The sequence below is a fragment of the Gekko japonicus genome, unplaced genomic scaffold, assembly GCF_001447785.1.
Source record: "Gekko japonicus isolate JY-2015 unplaced genomic scaffold, Gekko_japonicus_V1.1 scaffold2871, whole genome shotgun sequence".
NCBI classification, from domain to species: Eukaryota; Metazoa; Chordata; class Lepidosauria; order Squamata; family Gekkonidae; genus Gekko; species Gekko japonicus.
In genome coordinates this window covers 47,804-62,194 of record NW_015162039.1, presented here as the reverse complement: position 1 = coordinate 62,194, position 14,391 = coordinate 47,804, and positions in this window count along the sequence as shown.

Here is a 14,391-nt window from a genome sequence, read left to right as displayed (position 1 = left end):
TTTAGGTCACTTTCAGCCATTAGAGTGGTATCATCTGCATATCTGAGGTTGTTGATCTTTTCCCCAGCAATCTTAATTCCCGCTTGTGATTCATCCAGGCCAGCATTTCGCATGATGTACTCTGCATATATATTAAATAAGCAAGGTGACAATATACATCCTTGTTGTACTCCTTTTCCTATGCAAAATCAATCAGTTGTTCCATATCCGGTTCTAACTGTTGCTTCTTGGCCCTTATACAGGTTTCTCAAGAGACATGTGAGGTGGTCTGGTACTCCCATCTCTTTAAGGACCTGCCATAGTTTGTTGTGATCCACACAGTCAAAAGCTTTAGCATAGTCAATGAAGCAGAAGTAGATGTTTTTCTGGTACTCTCTTGCTTTCTCCATAATCCAGCGAATGTTGGCAATTTGATCTCTAGTTCCTCTACCTCTTCGAAACCCAGCTTGTACTTCTGGTAGTTCTCTATCCACATACTGTTGAAGCCTAGCTTGTAGGATCTTGAGCATGACCTTGCTAGCATGTGATATGAGTGCAATTGTGCGATAGTTTGAACATTCCTTGGCATTGCCCTTCTTTGGGATTGGAATGTATACTGACCTTTTCCAATCCTGTGGCCACTGTTGTGTTTTCCAAATTTGCTGGCAAATGGAGTGCAGCACTTTAACAGCATCATCTTCTAAGACTTTGAATAGCTCAGCTGGAATACCATCACCTCCACTAGCTTTGTTGTTAGCAATGCTTTCTAAGGCCCATTTAACTTCACATTCCAGGATGTCTGGCTCGAGGTCAGTGATTTTACCGTCGTGCTTGTCAAGGACATCGAGGTCTTTCTTGTATAGTTCTTCTGTGTATTCTTGCCATCTTTTCCTAATCTCTTCTGCTTCTGTTAGCAATAGCTTTAAAACATGGTGTTCAAGCATAGCTATGCAGGGTTGGATTCGAGCCCCCACAAACTGAAGCAAGAAGGGAGACTTGGATAAAAATCTTCCCTCACCCTTTTCCTCCACTCACCATTAGGTCTGGGCTGGAAAATACCTGAAGACTTTGGGGGTAGATCTGGGAGAGAGCCGGGTTTGGGGGCTCAGCATGGTACAAAGTCATAGAATCCACCCTTCAAAGCAGCCATTTTCTTCAGGGAAACTAAGCTCTGTCAGCTGGAGATAAGTTGTAAAAGTGGGAGATCCCCAGGCCCCACCTAGAGACTAAAAATGAGAGATCACAGGAGGAAGTGGAAATCCAAAAACAACATTCGTGTCAAAAATAACGAAGAGTCAATAAAGATATGTTGCAAAATCATTTACTGTAATAATTCTGTAGAAAATTCCCTTCTATTGCCGCTCACGTGCAACGAATGCTGCGCAATGTAAACAATTCGTTTCACAATAATTGCTTTATCTGAGCGTGTAGCAATCATAGTTCTTATCAATTACTACTTATCAACTCTTGAAGGAAACATTCCATGTTGACTGTCTAATAACAGAACCCAACGACTGGCAACCCTAGGAGGGAACTCAGTGGGGTACAGTGCCATAGAGTCCACCCTTCAAACCAGCCATTTTCTCCAGGGCTCCCCCAGGTCTTGTAGGGCTCTCCACAGTTTGTATGATCGACACAGAACATCTAGAGAAGCAATTGTACCTACTGTCAGGGGAGGGGAGGGATCATTACATTCCTTTCTGAGTTGTCTTGGTTGTTATCAGGGGTAATTTCGTATAAAAAGAGGGGCAGGAGCCCATTTGCATATGCCACACCCCCTGAAAAAGGGCAGGCATGCCAGCATGCCTGGGTTCCCTACCTGATCTTCCCCAGGTGCCCTATGAAAAGAAAGGCATTTAAATCCCCCCCCCCACTTCCCCAAGTTTCTCCGCAAAAGTGGAGAGGCTCAGGGAAAAAAGGAGGCATGTCTGCCTTCCCTTCCCTTCCCCAGCCAATCCGACATCTGGGCTTGTTACTCCCAGAACGCCATTCCGGGTCGTTTCCCCTCGAAATGATCCCTGGTTGTTATTGGCAATCATCAGAGCCCTGTGTCAGAAAATTTGGGAAACCAACACATGGCCAAGGGACTCGAAATGCTCAGTGTTCATCCCACTACCAAAAAAGGGAGACTCCAAAGACTGCTCCAATTATTGCACAATCGCTCTCATCCCTCACATTAGTAAAATTCTGCTTAGAATTATACAACACCTGGCACCAACCATTGAAAGGGAATTACCAGATGTCCAAACTGGCTTCCAAAGGAGGCGTGGCACTCGTGACCATATAGCAAATCTGTGTCGGATCATGGAGAAATCTGATCATGAGTATCAAAAGATTATCTACTTATGCTTCATCGATTGCAAGAAAGCCTTTGAGTGTGTTGATCATACAAACTGTGGAGAGCCCTACAAGACCTGGGGGAGCTAGCACATCTGGTCAAGTTGATACCATCATTGTACACAAACCAGGAAGCCACTGTGCGAACTCCATATGGAGGTACTGATTGGTTCAAGATAGAAAAAGGTTGCGTTTTTTCACCTTTCCTATTCAACCTGTATGCCAAAACAATCATGAGGAAGTTGCTGTAGATTTTCCGGGTTGTGTGGCCATGGTCTTGGCACTGTAGAACCTGACGTCTTGCCAGTAGCTGTGACTGGCATCCTCAGGGGCATAACACGAAAAGATGGAGTGCTCTCTGTGTCAAGGTGAGAAGAAAAATGGTAGGCAAGTAATTTATATCACTCCAGAAGGTGGGGTAGGGCTGAGTCAATTATCTTGTGGGAGTTATTATCTCGATCATGTACTGATCTTGATCACTGTACATCTTGATCAAGTACTGGAGCTCATAAAACCAGACATGTCATTGGAAGGAAAAATCATAAAACTAAGACTGACTCATTTCAGCCATGTCATGCGGAAGAACTACCGTAAGTAGAAAAAGCAATTATGCTTGGATTGGTTAGTGGCAAAAGGAAATCGCCAAAGAACATGGTGGCTAGATACTATAAAAATCAACACCAGCCTGAGCATGGAATGACTCAAAGAAACAGTACAAGATTGGAAAATGTGGAGAGAGCTGGCCCATAGAATCACCAAGAGTCGGACACCACTGAATGGCTAACAACAACAATCTTCTTTATATATCTAAGTTATGGTGTGTTTTTTTTGCCATAAGGCACAGTCTGGGAGAAAGGAGCTATTAATAGGATCTATGTTCCTTCAGGAGCTGCGGTGGCTCAAGTGGTTAAGACGCTGAACTGCAAGCTGTGGAAGATCAGTAGTTCAGCAGTTCTAGACCCGAGTTGCCGCATGATGGAGTGAGCTCTAGCTCCAGCTCCTGCCAACCTAGCCGTTCGAAAGCAAGAAATTGCAAGTAGATAAATAGGTACCACTTCAGTGGGAAGGTAACAGCGTTCCATGCGCCTTGGTGTTTAGTCATGCCGGCCACATGACCACGGAAACGTCTTCGGACAGCGCTGGCTCTTCGGCTTTGAAACGGAGATGAGCACTGCAACCCTAGAGTCGGACTCGACTGGCTTTAGAGCAAGGGAACCTTTACCTTTACCTATGTTCTTTCAGATAGAGGCAAGAGATCCTATCAGCACTGCAGTTACCTGATCCACAGGAATTCCAGTACCTTACATTTATTACAGAACAGCATCTCACAGAACAGCTCATGCAGAGAGGCATTACCCAGCAGTAAACCAATAACTGAAGCTATTGTTTAATAGCTTGCTAATCCCAAGGATTCACAGCACTGCTTTGATCTTGGTAGATCTCTGCACTCTTTATGTGGAAAGATATATATGACAGAAGCCGAAGACTTTGTCCCGATGACAGATAGTTGGATGGAAGACCTCTAAGGAATAATCTAAATGGTGTAGGAACTTGTGAGGCATATCTCACCCTTCCATTTAATTCCTGCATAAACCAAAGCTAAGCATTATATTTTTCAGGCTTCTGTAGAATGAGATGTAAAACCAAGGTCCTGACCACTGGTAGCTGTTAAAATTCCAATGGGACTCATCATAGAAGTATAAGATGTTAATCTTAATATCCTGGCCAAACTCCAAAAGGGATAATTGCATTCTTCCTACCTAAATTCTCCTTGCAATGTCAATTAGTTATGGTATTCTTCTTCACTTCCTTTCCTAGGACGGGCTGCACCCTAGACTATGAAGCAGTTGTTGTGTGTTTCATTCCAGAAGTAGCTGTATTTCAGGAACCGATTAAGTGATCGCTGTGTATAATCCGTAAGCACTGTTGGATGGAGTGGAATGCAGGACACTTGTGCAGATGTTGATTCTTTAATTTTCTAGGAACATTTCAAGTCAGTCATGATGATGAAGCTCAAAATTAGCAGAAGCATATACAGAAGTACAGCGGGAATAAGAGGTGCTATTATCCCGTACCCACGGCACCCACCCTCCTCACCCCCACCTAGATGGAAACATCTAGTCAACCTGATGGAATGGGAGAATTTGGCAGCGATGGCTAAAACAGAGACCCCATTCCTCTCCCTTGTGTCTCAGCACTGCCAAACTTGATTCTTCCTCTCTTCCCATTCCACACTATTTCTCCTGATTCCAGAAAATGGGGTGCTGGAAACCAAGTTAGAAGTCTTCCTTGCAAGGATTCAAATCTCGCCACTCCCAAATAGCAAAATACGATTTTTGATTCCTGAAAATACATTTGCAGACACTAGAACGGAATTCCTACGCTAATGTCACCACATTCCATTTTTATAGGGCTGCCAACTCTGAGTTGGGAAATTCCTGCATATTTGGGGGCATGGTGGTGGGTGGAATTTGGGGAAGGGAGAGAACTCAGCGGAGATGACATGTCACTCTAGGACTTCAGTATCTCCTGGACTATGATACACCATAGAATCCACCCTCTAACGCTGTCCTTTTCCACAGGGGAATTGATCTCTGTAGTCTGGAGATCACTTGTAATCCTGGGAGATCTCCAGGCCCAACCTGGAGATTATTTTATTATTATTTATCATTATTATTAAATTGGACTTCTAACCCCCCCCAACCTCACCCTGCAAGCAGGCTCAATGCAGGTTACAGCAATTAACAAATACATAATCCAACTTCTAAAACTTCAAGCCAAACACTGAACAGCAATAAAAACTTCCATAAATAACAATAACAACAATTGATGATGTCAACATTTATTCCATATCTGATTGCTCCCGTATAGATTATGGGGCACCTTTAAAGAATAGCAGATTGATTGTGGTATAAACTTTGATGGATATGAGCCCCATGATGCTTGAAGTATTATCCTCACTTGGCAGACCTATAGATACAGATATAAACTTGTAGAGTTTTTGCCCAGGTACCAGAGCATTGTCACGATGGTGTCCCTTCTGGTGCACACTGGGAAGTGATGTCACCATGCTGCCAGCCATGCCAGTCCAGGGCTCTGTTTGTGCTGGTGACATGGCTGAAGTCACAGGGCTCGGCTTTCCTTGCTACCAGTAAGTCCTTCCACTGGCCAGCTGATTGGTAGCAGGGGGCGTGGCCCAGGGCAGGGCATGTCTGCCCTGGCAGGGCCTAGCAACCCTCTCTGGAGAAGATGGCTGCTTTGAAGGGTGGCCTGTATGCCAGTATACCCCTGGAGGATCCCTTCCATCTCCAACACTACCCTCTTCAGGTTCCATCCCCAAGATTTCCAGAAATATCCCAACCTGGAGTTACCAATCCTACAAAATGGCCGCTTGAGTTGCTTGGTTGGTGGTCAGCTATGCTGCTGCGAAGGTTGGGGAGCTCGGTCTGTGTCTAGTTAATTGCTACTGCATTACTTTCAGGTTAATTGCTACTGCATTCCTTTCTGTGCTTTTTCAGCTTTGCGCCGAAATGCTTATCTATACAGATGTGCAGGAGGGAGTTGTATTGTCTGGGTTTTTCCTAGGTGCCGTGGGAGAGTGTTGGTTCTCAGCTTGAGCTACCTAACGGTCTCCAAGCTTTATGCCGCGTGCGGGAGGGTGCCTAATTGGCCAGTGCTGTGGGGGGGGGTTTTGCATACGAATACCCTATATCCTATTATGCCCATGGGGCCGCCGCCATTCTTAACAGTTCTTATGTTACTGCATCTATAGCTCTGCAATAAAAGTATTACCGTTCCTGAATGCGTGTACTTCGTTGTTGGCTGTGGGTTCTGACAGGTGAACCTAGTTCCGAAACCAGATGCAAAGGGTGTGCTTGGCTACTGGGCCACAGCCCCTCTTTCACATGAAAGCCCACAGAGTTCTCTCAAGGCCTCATGACCTGTGATCCATCTAACTCAGTACTGACCCCGGTCACACGGAGGATTTGCCGCGCTAAAGGCACGATTGGCAGGCGGATTTTCAGGGCACGATCACACTGCAACATCTGGGAAGCGTAGTGCACCCGTGGCGTCCTGCCAAAGATGCACAGTAAAAAAGTACCGCGGAAAGTCCACTGGTATCTGGAAAACGTGGCGTCTGATCGCGGGAGCGCTAGTATCCCGTGGCATCCGGCGCCCATCCACGTCCCATCACAAACAGGATGTTTTTCGTAAGCGCATGCGCACAAACACGTAACTGAAAGCAGTGCTGCTTTGCGGTACTGCACATGTACACAAACGCGAAACGCTTGCCACGCCGCTTCTTTGCTATGCTCCAGCATCGCTGTGTGATCACCAGCTAACAGCCTAAGTGCAGAGACTCGGGGGACCGTGTGATCGGGCTACTGTGCTTTATTTTGCTCCGCAGCAAACAGTCACGCCTCCTCCCCGTGTTATCTGGCCCGTGTCTACTTTATTGTATACAGCAACAACTGTCCAGCATTTCAGGCAGAGAAAGCTCTTTTCTCTCCCTCAGTACTTCTTGTCTGTGGCTGGAAATAGCTTATTGATCAAATGTATTTGGATCAAGTCAAATAGGACACTCAGTAACCATATGAAAACAAGGAAGATTTTCCTTGATGGTGTCATGACTCAGGTGGGGTGTCACCTGACGCTGCCACCACTCTGGATTTAGGATCCCTTGAGAAGGCCCAGAGCACCCTCCCAAGACCTTCTGACCTCCCTTTTGGCCGAATAACTGGCATGAGGACTAGGCAGAGTGAAACAAGGAAAAGGTTTCTTTTATAGGAGGTCAAACAACAAGGTGCAGAATAATAACAGTAAGTGGGTGAAAAGAAAAGAAATCAAGTGCCCTTACGTGTCTAAATATATACTGTCCCTAGCTCACTATTCCAAGTGACACTAGACTACTTACCCTTCCCTCAGGATGAGGGTCTCTTCCTGCAGCAGCAACCTTCCGGTCTGCAGTTCAGCAACTTAACCTCTGAGCCACCACAGCCCCCAATATCATTATTAGTATCAGCTAATTAATTAGCTTTCCAATACTGTTTTAAAATTGGTCACTTCATATGTTACAGCTTAAATCAGAAAAATTTGAAAAAATGGCATTGGCCATTTTGATGACATCATAAAAAGATTCATCTGCCACCAAGAACTGCTTACCATTTTCCACTGTATTTATATCCCACCTTTTTCCTCAGTGGGGGGGACCCAAGGCAGCTTACATCATTCTCCTCTCCTCCGTTTTTTATCCTCACAATAACCCTGTGAGGTAGGTTAGGCAGAGTGTGTGTGACTGGCCCAAGGTTACCAGCGAGCTTCCATTGTAGAGCAGGGATTTGAGCCTGGGTTTCCCAGATATTAGTTTGGCCCTTTAACCACTACACCCCGTTGGCTCTTCTGAAAACATATTTCACAGACCTCCCCACTCCTCCACATGCAGCTGCTGGATGACCTTGGGCGAGCCATAGTTTTGACAAGAGCTGTCCTTGAAAGGGCAGTTCTTGAAAAGAGCTCTCTCAGCCCCACTTACCTCACAGGGTGTCTGTTGTGGGGAAGGGAAGGGAAAGGAGTTTGTAAGCCGCTCTGAGACACCTTTGGGTATTATTTATTTATTATTTATTTCATTCAACTTTCTATCCCGCTCACCCCCCTAAGGGGCTCTGAGCGGCTTACAATTCTAATTCCGAACAATCCTAATCTAGGGCCACATGTATGTCGGGGAGGTGAGATTCCTACCAGGCACCCTTGTTCTGTAGCAGATCTTTCTTCCTTGTGAGGGGACAGTCCGCGGGCGGCCCTTCTTCGGCGCTGGTCTTCGTTGTTCCACCTCTCCGGCTGTCGTAACTCCGGCTGACGTAACTCCGCCTCCAGGCCAGGACCACTTTGTGCTTCTGCGCACGCTCGCAGCGGACTCCGTCCAAGTCAGGCTCTGGCCTGCTGCGTCGCTCCACCTCCGCGCCTAGTTGGTCCGGCCTCCTTCATCCGTCGCCTCGTCTCGCCAGCCGCCATTTTTCTCCGCCGCCACCACCACTCATTGCTCATTGTTCTCCGCTCTCCGCTGTCGCTGCTACAACCGAGGTGGGTGCCCCCCTGCTCTAATAGCAGGTCCCCATTTTATCTACTTGCCCTTTAACGGGCTTTCGAACCGCTGGGTCGACGGGAGCTGGGACATAGGGCCAGGAGCTCACCCTGACCGCGGTGGGGGATCGAACAGTCGGAGCTGTTCGCCCAGATGTTTAAAGCAGGCTTCCCTTACTGCCTGCGCCACCGCTCCCTTCTAGGGTAGTGAAGGGTGGGGTATAAATTCAATCCTCCTCCTCCTCCTCTGCTTCTTCTCCTTCTAAAATTACTACTAAATCATGTTTCCCACTGATTCAAATGGTCAATGCCGATCACACATATTTTTCAGCCTAACAGTTGGAGAACTGTGATGTTTACCTCCGGATTCTTTCGTAACATTTCCTGTTTACTGAAGTCTTCCCACTAACGCCTCCTTTTAAAAAGCAGCTTTTAGCCAATTTGATTTTACAGTTACGGATGCGGAATTTGTGGAAGTGCTCTCAGATACCTCATCTTATGCCATCCTTTAAGCTCCGAGGCTTATTCCAAAACTAACAGTTGGATCAGGAGTTAGTCAGCTGCTGAACAAGCTATCGGTATATCTCAAACTTTATAGCAGCTCAGCCTGTAACTGGCAACTATTGTTTAAGATGTGTGCTTAGAATCACCTCATTGTAACTACCTGAAGAGAAATGAATATGAGGAGAAATGGCCAGGGCTATTTTGGGGCAGGAACGCACAGGAACGGAGTTCCGGCTGGCTCCTGAGTTGGCCACGCCCAGCAGGAACTCATTAGCATAATAGGCCACACCCAACAGCAGGAACTCATTAGGATTGGCTACATTAGGGGTGTGTGGCCTAGCATGCAAAGAAGTTCCTGCTACAAAAAAAAGCCCTGGGTTTTGACCACAAACAAGGTAAACAGAATGAGAAGCAAAAGGTGGGTGTGGCTGGATGACCACACTTCTGGTAACATGGGGGTGCGGCCTAATGTGCGAATGAGCTGTGCTGTCAGGGGTGTGGCCCAATATGCTAATGAGTTCCTGCTGTTGGGTGTGGCCTATTATGCTAATGAGTTCCTGCTGGGCTTTTTCTACAAAAAAAAAGCCCTGGAAATGGGTATTGCTATGAAATATTTGCCTCTTGTGTGTTGCTACAGACTGGAGCACTGGATAAGGCGGGGTCCCCAAGGTGGTGCCCACGGGCAACATAACACCCACCAACACCTTTCCCTGGTGCCTGCAAATGTTTTGAGAAACTGGGCAGGGTCAGGTGGAGCTTTTGCCCAGCAAGGCTTTTGATTGGCCATTGGAGATTTGATTGGCTGTACAGATTTTGAAAAACAAGAAGAAGAAGAAGAGGAGGAGGAGGAGATTGGATTTATACTCCACCCTTCACTTGGAGTCTCAGAGCAGCTTACAATTCCCTTCCTTTCCTCTCCCCACAACAGATACCCTGTGAGGTAGGTGGGGCTGAGAGAGCTCTTTCCAGAACTGCTCTTGAGAGAACAGTTCTGTGAGAACTGGGGTGACCCAAGGTCACCCAGCTGGCTGCCTGTGGAGGAATGGGGAATCAAACCCAGTCCCCCCAGATTAGAGTCTGCACACTTAACTGGCAGCATCTGCTACCACAACACAAGGATCTTCACTGTGTGACTGAAGTAAGCTGCAGCAGCCATTTTGTGGCTGGCTCCGCCTCCTGTGGTGGCCATTTTGTAGCTGCGGCCACCACACTGTCAGAATTCCAAAGGCGCCCTCAAGTTCAAAAAGGTTGGGGGCCTCTGCTGTAGGGACAGACCACAGTATAGGTATTGTTTATTTATTTATTTATTTAGTTGGATTTATGTCCCGCCCTCCCTGTGGGTGGGCTCAGGGCGGGTAACAACAATGTAAAATACAGCACAGTTAAAATCAAATTGAAACAACAGTGGCCCCGGTCACACGGAGCATTTGCCACGCTGAAGGGACGATTCTCCCGCGGAGTTTTCTGGCGCGATCACACCGGAACATCTGGGAGGCGTAGCGCTCCCGTGTCGAACCTGTGGCGTCCCACCAAAGATGCGCAATAAAAAAGTACCTGGGACGACCTACTAGCAAATGGTTTGCCACGGGCTGCATGCGGATTCCCGCGGTGTGATCGCGCCGGCACGCAGCTTTCTCCCCCGTCGTCCTGTTTGCCGCGGGTGCCAAAGGAGGAAGCCGCTGTCACGCCTGAAAGCATAATCGCGAATCAAACTGCGACGGCGCAAATAGGCACGCCTCCTCCCCCTGCGTTATCCGGCCCATGTGACCGGGGCCAATATATTGCAGGTTGTAATGGAAATAGTTCTGAAGCCGCTTGGCTAATAGGGTGTATGATAGTCACAGGAGGCAGGGTTGATACGGAGGGAAATGAATTGTTCATTCGTAGGGTTAAAGATGCAGATGTTTAGAAAGCAGAAATGTTTTGTGGATATAGTGACAGCCATGATGAGAAGAGGCATGAATCTTCTGGCATGAGTATACCCTTTGGCAGATGAAGGGTGAGTAATAGTAGTAGTAGTAGTAGCAGCACCACCAGCAGCAGCAGCAGCTAAATGTTTTTAAACAGGTGTGGCACATTTTGTCTCCTTTGGAGGTTTGCTACTGTTATGTGATCATTCAAATGGGATGAGGGTGATGTTTATTTATTTATTTATTTATTACTTTCAATTTTGTAATGTATTCAGATGCTGCCCTGAATGCATGAGGATGAACGTAGAATCATCCCATAGAGAAGCTATGCTAAGCTTCAGACGTCGGCAAGGATTCGCGCCGAAAGTATTGTGTCCAATCACATTTGAACTGTCTGTAGTGGGAACGCTTATGATTGGGCTGTTATGCGATCAACCTGATAGGTTGATAATTGTATAGTAGGTGTGGCTACATTAGCCCGGAATGTTTAAATACCGAACAGCGACAATGAAAGCTGGTTCGGGCTATCAGAGAAGTTGTACCGTGTCAGAGAAGTTGATCGTCGAGCTGAAATAAACCTGAGTTTTACTGAAATCACTCTCTGGCTATTTTGTTAAGCACGGACTTAACAGATTTATATCCTGCCTTGCCAATGCAAGCTGGCTCAAGGCAGCGTTCAACAAGTCAAAATACAACAGAAGCATTAAAATACAATAAAAATTTCACGTAAACCAACAATTTACATACAGTCCAACTAAGTGCATAGAGTTTTCCCTCCGATGGTTGTGGCCCCGCCCCCAGCATGCCCGGTGTCATCACGTCACTTCTTGGTGATGTGCACATGGGGGTGGGGTTCCCCCTGGGGCCCGCTCTGCCGCCGCCGGGGAACGGGCCTCTGGGGCGGGGGTTTCCCCGCCCCCCCGGGGGGACTTGGCAAGCCTACGTTGAGTAGCAGAGACAACAAAATCAGCATTGTGCCACCACCTCAAGCTGACTTCCAGTGCAAACTGGGAAATGGTTTTACCATAGTGTTTCAGGTGAATCCTTGAGCATTGCCCCCATGTGGGCATTTGCACCAGAAGTGATATCACTGCGTTGGCATAAAGCTGGTTTTCTCCCCAATTTTGCTCCCGCTGCTCCACCCAACAGCAGTGGGAGCAGCCGGGGCCAGGGTGGGCCAGGGTGCCCCGCTATTGGCTACCCGAGTTGATGCCAAAAAGTAAGTTAAGGGAGACACTGGTTGAAAGAAACATGTTGAAATAGAGCAAGATGGGTAGCCGTGTTAATCTGTCTGTAACAGTAGAAAAGAGCAAGAGTCCAGTAGCACCTTAAAGGCTAACAGAATTTGTGGCAGGGGAGGAGCTTTCGTGAGTGACTACTCACTTCTTCAGATATCAGATACTGGGCTCTTGCTCTTTTCTACTGCCTCAGACAGACTAACATGGCTACCCATCTTGTTCTGTCTCCATGGAAAGTACCACATTTAGCCGTACAGAATGGAAATCTGTGGTGTATTCAATCTGACCAAAGTTTGTATGTGAACTCTGTCCTTGAAACACCATGTGAAGCTTTCATCCTGGGCTAGAATCCTAATCCCTCACTTGTAATTGGTAGCCCAGGAAGAACCGACCAATCACCAACAGCCAGTTCCAAGAGCGGGAACTAATGTGATTGGACCTTATCCCTGCAACCTCATAGGTTGATATTGTATAATAGGGCGTGGCTACATTAGCCGGGAGAGTTTAAGAACATAAGAACATAAGAGATGCCAATGTTGGATCAGGCCAAAGGCCCATCCAGTCCAACACTCTGTGTCACACAGTGGCCAGAAATACCAGTGCCATCAGGAGGTCCACCAGTGGGCCAGTGGGGCCAGGAACACTAGAAGCCCTCCCACTGTTGCCCCCCCCCCCAAGCACCAAGATGACAGAGCATCCCTTGCCCCAGACCGAAAGTTCCTATAGCCACTGATGGACCTCTGCTCCATATGCTTATCTAATTCCCTTTTGAAGCCGTCCATGCTTGTAGCCGCCACCACTTCCTGTGGCAGTGAATTCCAAGTGTGAATCACTCTTTGGGTGAAGAAGTGCTTAAAAGTGGAACAGCTTCAATGTAAAAGCTGTTCTGGCTATTCATGTTGATCTGTGCTGGAGCTGAGTTACGAGTTGCTGAATAAAGCTGATCTTTTGCTGAAATCACTCTCTGACTCTTTGTTAAGAAACCGACTTAACAAAATCCATCAACGTTGTGAACAAACGTGGGCAGATAGAAACAGGCATCGACTTTCTCACCCAATGCAGAAGGCTTAACATTATACCAAAGATGCTGAAATAGTGACTCGATAGCCTGAGGCGAAGATTACATGCAGTCTTGTTAGGGCTGGTAGGTAATGCAAGGGAGCACCAGCGATGTTAGGAAGTGTGATTATGGAAAATTTAAGCAGGTGGGCAGGAGATTAAAGTCTAGTACCTCCAAGGTGGCCTTCTTAGAAGCGCTGCCTATTCCATGCACAGGGCTAGATAGATAGGCAGAGACTAGGGCTCAAGAAGAGATAGTGATGTTTGGTAAGTAGTGATGTTTGGCAAGAAGGTATATGAGCTATACGTATGTGATGGCTCAGGGCTTGGAGCCAGGATGACCTCACCCATAAATTCAGGGATGTACAAACAAGAGGCGGCCCAACTCTTCTGCATCCCGCTAATGACCCATACTGGAACTAGGTTTGGAATGGGGTTTGGGCCTGTGGGCACCTCAGGTCATAAGAACATCAGAAGAGTCCTGCTGGTACAGACCAATGGTCTATCTAGTCCAGCATCCTTTCTCACACACGGGCCAACCAGCTCCTCTGGAGGGCCAACGACAGGGCAGAGAAGCCGAGGCCTTCCTAAGAACATAAGAAGAGCCCTGCTGGATCAGACCAGGGGTCCATCTAGTCCAGCATCCTGTCACTCACACAATGACCAGCGAGTTCCTCTGGAGGGCCAACGACAGGGCAGAGAAGCTGAGGCCTTCCTAAGAACATAAGAAGAGCCCTGCTGGATCAGACCAGTGGTCCATCTAGTCCAGCATCCTGTCACTCACACAATGACCAGCCAGTTCCTCTGGAGGGCCAACAACAGGGCAGAGAAGCCGAGGCCTTCCTAAGAACATAAGAAGAGCCCTGCTGGATCAGACCAGTGGTCCATCTAGTCTAGCATCCTGTCACTCACACAATGACCAGCGAGTTCCTCTGGAGGGCCAACGACAGGGCAGAGAAGCTGAGGCCTTCCTAAGAACATAAGAAGAGCCCTGCTGGATCAGACCAGTGGTCCATCTAGTCCAGCATCCTGTCACTCACACAATGACCAGCCAGTTCCTCTGGAGGGCCAACAACAGGGCAGAGAAGCCGAGGCCTTCCTAAGAACATAAGAAGAGCCCCGCTGGATCAGACCAATGGTCTATCTAGTCCAGCATCCTGTCACTCACACAATGACCAGCCAGTTCCTCTGGAGGGCCAACAACAGGGCAGAGAAGCCGAGGCCTTCCTAAGAACATAAGAAGAGCCCCGCTGGTACAGACCAATGGTCTATCTAGTCCAGCA